The sequence below is a fragment of the Littorina saxatilis genome, linkage group LG9 (assembly GCF_037325665.1).
Source record: "Littorina saxatilis isolate snail1 linkage group LG9, US_GU_Lsax_2.0, whole genome shotgun sequence".
In the NCBI taxonomy this organism is placed as follows: domain Eukaryota; kingdom Metazoa; phylum Mollusca; class Gastropoda; order Littorinimorpha; family Littorinidae; genus Littorina; species Littorina saxatilis.
This window is the reverse complement of record NC_090253.1, coordinates 54087209-54092208: the sequence shown is the minus strand read 5'-3', so window position 1 is coordinate 54092208 and position 5000 is coordinate 54087209. Positions and strand designations below refer to the sequence as shown.

Sequence of the window (5000 nt, the reverse complement as noted above, 5' to 3'; positions counted from 1 at the left end):
TTCGCAGGCTCAGAAAACCGCTTTTATGTGCCTATGCAACGGCGAATTCTTTCTCGCAAAACAGTCAAAGAAAGTAAGCTCAACTGCCTTTTGGGTTGTTGTTTTTTTTTATCTCGCAGAAGTCATTATGATTTCTTGCAAATTAGATTTGGAATATAACGGTTTGTGAGCAATGGCGAAACGCGGAAAGTATACGAGTTACAGAGTAGTGGCCTAAATGAGCTGATTTGGAGTTTTTTTGAAGGACATCGTACCAGATTTCTTCTGTGGTCAGTAGGAATGTGGACACATTTCTGTGGTCAGTAGGAATGTGGACACATTTCTGTGGTCAGTAGGAATGTGGACACATTTCTGTGGTCAGTAGGAATGTGGACACATTTCTGTGGTCAGTAGGAATGTGGACACATTTCTGTGGTCAGTAGGAATGTGGACACATTTCTGTGGTCAGTAGGAATGTGGACACATTTCTGTGGTCAGTAGGAATGTGGACACATTTCTGTGGTCAGTAGGAATGTGGACACATTTCTGTGGTCAGTAGGAATGTGGACACATTTCGAGTAAGCGGAGAACAGAACGTAAGAAAAGTAGACAACCTTGTCGACGCCATGAAAAATAACAGAAGGCGATACCGGTAAGACAAGTAGACAACCTTGTCGACGCCATGAAAAATAACAGAAGGCGATACCGGTAAGAAAAGTAGACAACCTTGTGGACGCCATGAAAAATAACAGAAGGCGATACCGGTAAGAAAAGTAGACAACCTTGTCGACGCCATGAAAAATAACAGAAGGCGATACCGGTAAGAAAAGTAGACAACCTTGTGGACGCCATGAAAAATAACAGAAGGCGATACCGGTAAGAAAAGTAGACAGCCTTCTGGACGCTATGAAAAATGACAAAGGCGATACCGAGATCTGAAAATCCTGGCCCGCGATCGTTTATGTGTGATAGGGTGAGATCATTCACCGTTTTTGAGGGGAAAACGAAATCGAAGAAGTATGCTGAAACACTTTCACAGCAGATTCAACCGTCTGGTCGTTGAAGTTTTGGTGCGCAACATTGGACCCTACAAATAAACAGTACGTCAGTTTGTCGGTACCGTGGAACCCCCCTGTTAAGACCCCCTAATTCAAGACACCCCCCCCCCCCCCCCTTTAAGACCTTGTTTTATCAGATTTTCTGTTCATAACCTCTGTACAGTTACCCCATTGTAAGACTCTCTCCATTGTAAGAGACAGCACACCATTTCTATATTACTGTGGCTTGCTCAGTCACCCGACCTTAGTCCCATCAACCACCTGGAAGAGACAGCACACCATTTCTATATTACTGTGGCCTGCTTAGTCACCCGACCTTAGTCCCATCAACCACCTGGAAGAGACAGCACACCATTGACATATTACTGTGGCCTGCTTAGTCACCCGACCTTAGTCCCATCAACCACCTGGAAGAGACAGCACATCATTTCTATATTACTGTGGCCCGCTTGGTCACCCGACCTTAGTCCCATCAACCACCTGGAAGAGACAGCACACCATTTCTATATTACTGTGGCTTGCTTGGTCACCCGACCTTAGTCCCATCAACCACCTGGAAGAGACAGCACACAATTTCTATATTACTGTGGCTTGCTTGGTCACCCGACCTTAGTCCCATCAACCACCTGGAAGAGACAGCACACCATTGACATATTACTGTGGCTTGCTTGGTCACCCGGCCTTAGTCCCATCGAAAATGTGTGGTCAAGAATACGGTGAAAAACGCATGTTACGAACCAGCATAAAAGAAGACTCCGAGGCAGAACAGTTGCTAGTTGCATCAGTGTCTTGAACTGCCGCTGTGGTACATAAAACAACCGTGTGATTTCATTCCACGGCGTCTGTGGATGGTGTTGAGTCAGAGGAACCACCTGTCACAATATTAATTACAGATGCTGCCAGTGATTTAATTAAAGGTCAGTTTGAAAAACCTTCCTTAATATTGGCATGGGTCTGTAGTGTGACTGTGAGTGTGAGTTCACACAAAGAAAGTATCATGAAAATGAAAATATCGTGTATGTGTAATACACTGGCAGCCATTTCGATTTTGCTATTTAACAAACTACAAAAACATAGTAGAAGAAGTAAGGATAGAGATAAAAGTTACTTATTTTCACACACACATTCAAAAATACACTTAACCTAGTTTTAGAATTTGATTTGAATTATTCCGTTACAGGGTGCCACGTTTCTACTTTCTGTTTTGGGTCACACAGTAGTGCAGTGTAAGATGTGATACCATAGACCAGCTACTCACTGGTAACAAATCCTTGAGAAACAGATGGATTGCTGTCAAATGCTCAGCTGAAAGTTGTTTAAACAGAGAGAGAGAGAGAGAGAGAGAGAGAGAGAGAGAGAGAGAGAGAGAGAGAGAGAGAGAGAGAGAGAGAGAGAGAGAGAGAGAGAGAGAGAGAGAGAGAGAGAGAGAGAGAGAAGGGAAAGAGACAAGGGAAAAAAATACATTACTTGCGCTCCATTGAAGCACACAATTCTCTCCCTTGAATTGTGTAAAAACTTTTCCCTGTTTCGTATGGTGTGTCCAACTAGCAGGTTAGGTGTTCAGACGGATGGCAATTGATTCTCCTTCACTCGTTATGCAAGCGGGAGGAGGAGGGAGTATAAAAGTTAGTTTTTTTTGCGTCTGTCCCCCCCCCCCCCCCCCAATCTCTCCCGGGGCCGGAGCAGTTAAGCCAGGGTGGGGGGGGGGGGGGGGGGGTTACAACCTGGGGTGGGGTCCAGGGGTATACCCCTTGTGGGGTACAGGGGCATGGCCCCGTTGGGGGGTCTGGGGGGCAAAGCCTCTGAAACTGAAGAGTTTTAGCTATTTTATGAACAATTTATGGCTTATCCTTGATTTTAAACATGTTCAACTGGTGTCAGCAGCCACTCATTATTTCTTTTAAAGTGAGTATTAAATCTTTTTTTTTTTACAGCCGGAGGCGGCGGGGGGGGGGAGGGTCCGGAACCCCTGCAATCACCCCCCTAATCCGCCCCTGTCTCCATTTATCTTGTGTTGTCAGTCAAAAGAAACCATTGCTATGTGAAACGTACAGCAGTGTGCACGATGAAGATAAAGTAATCACGGGTTGTAACCGTTGTTTCAAGACGGTGGTCACAGTGTGACTTCATGCTACACTGCTACAGGAATGGAGTGTTGTGATAAGACCATGTCTGTTGAATTTCAGCAAATGTCATTAATCTGTATATAATTATACTGTGTGTGTGTGTGTGTGTGTGTGTGTGTGTGTGTGTGTGTGTGTGTGTGTGTGTGTGCGTGTGTGTGTGTGTGTGTGATTACAGAAGTCATCATGGCCGCCGCTTCAACCACCAGTAGCAGTGAGCTGCCAGAATGCCCTGTCTGCCATGACGGCTATAAAGAGCCAAAGATACTGCCGTGTACACACCTAGCGTGCAAAAAGTGCGTCGTGTCGTGGCTGCAGAAGGCAGGGGTCAAGGGAGGCTGTCCGCTCTGCAGGGCCCCCATCCTGCCCTCCACCAGCCGAGGTCAGCGTGACCTTGACACGCTGGTCAATGACCTGCCCACTGACCTGGCCACCATGGCTCTAGTGGACAGTCACAAAGTGCTCAGCGGTCAGCATGTATGCATGATCTGTGACAACAGCGTAGCTGCCACGTCATTCTGCTTGCAATGTGACGCAAAAATCTGCAAAGCTTGTATAAGGACTCACAAGAACATACCCTCAACCAGGAAACACGTCATTGAAGACTTAAAGAAACTCAGTCCGCAGCAGTTGGCTCAGATAGACCGCGCAACTTGTAACGTGCACGATGATAGGCTGGCTGAGCTGTATTGCTCCACCCACCAGGAGCTCATTTGCATGCTGTGTTTTCCGACCAATCACCGCAGCTGTGCAGAGGTGAAGGCCATCCCAGACGTGGCGACAGAGAAGAGAAGAGAACTGGAACAACAGGCACAGAGACTGAGGGACAGAGCGACAGCATTGGCAACGGAGGTTGGTGTGAACTCTTCATGTTAATGCTGTTGTGTTATCAGACTTTTTCCTCTCAATGTTTCTTTCTATCCGTGTGCTTCATTTGTTAAAGTGTACCATGAAAGCAGATTTAAATCGTGTCTGACTGAATTTACATGACGTTATGAGTCTCATTGGATGATACAAATCGTGTCTGACTGAATTTACATGACGTTTTGAGTCTCATTGGATGATACAAATCGTTTCTGGCTGAATTTACATGACGTTATAAGTCTCATTGGATGATACAAATCAGGGGGAAATGGATGGTAAGGTGAATGCATTATGCATGCTTGAATAATTTATCATGACGTAAAAACAAACAGACCTAAATCCTATCTGACTGAATTCGCATGACGTGTTAGGTCTCGATGGATGATAAAAATCGGGGGGAAATGGATGATACGGTGAATGCATATCTTGTTGCATGCTTAAATGATTTGTCTGGACGTTAAAAAAACAAATTGTCGTAACTACGTGTATAAGGATTTATCGATTTTTCAGTGCGAAATTCTATTTTAAAAACGACATTTAGAAGTCCACTTCACAGAGTGATCAGTGTTCCTGTGTTTTAGATCCAAGAGGTCACGGACACTTTCAAGGCCATGCGTAAAAAGGCCAATGACATGTTCGATGACCTTGAGCAGTGCTTGAAGAAGCGACGTCAGGAGGTCAACACGCTGATCCAGGCTGAGGAAAACGCCGTCATGACGTCACTGGCGGAGCTGGAGAAATGGCGGGCGGCCTTAGCACTGAACGCAGCCAGCGTAGGAAATGTGGTGCAGTCAGCGTCTGGAGGGTCTCTGCTGGGGATGATGAAAGGTCTGACGTCACGCCTCGACGACCTGGAGTCACAGACCGGAACGACACGCAAGATGGAGGTCAAAGATTTGACCTTGGACCTCCAGAAACTGAATCAACTGAGGGCCGACATTGCCTCTCTGGGTACGTCATATTTCCTGTACAGCTT

General features: G+C 45.9%; 2 protein-coding genes across 3 annotated transcripts in view; one reads left to right on the top strand and one right to left on the bottom strand.

Annotated features, from left to right (window-relative positions):
• Positions 1-5000, bottom strand: part of LOC138976484 (tripartite motif-containing protein 3-like) — a gene marked incomplete in the record, with an annotated part of 395324 nt that overhangs the window by 286306 nt on the left and 104018 nt on the right.
• LOC138976488 (transcription intermediary factor 1-beta-like) overlaps positions 1-5000 on the top strand; it is a 92441-nt gene that overhangs the window by 28458 nt on the left and 58983 nt on the right. The window lies entirely within an intron of this gene.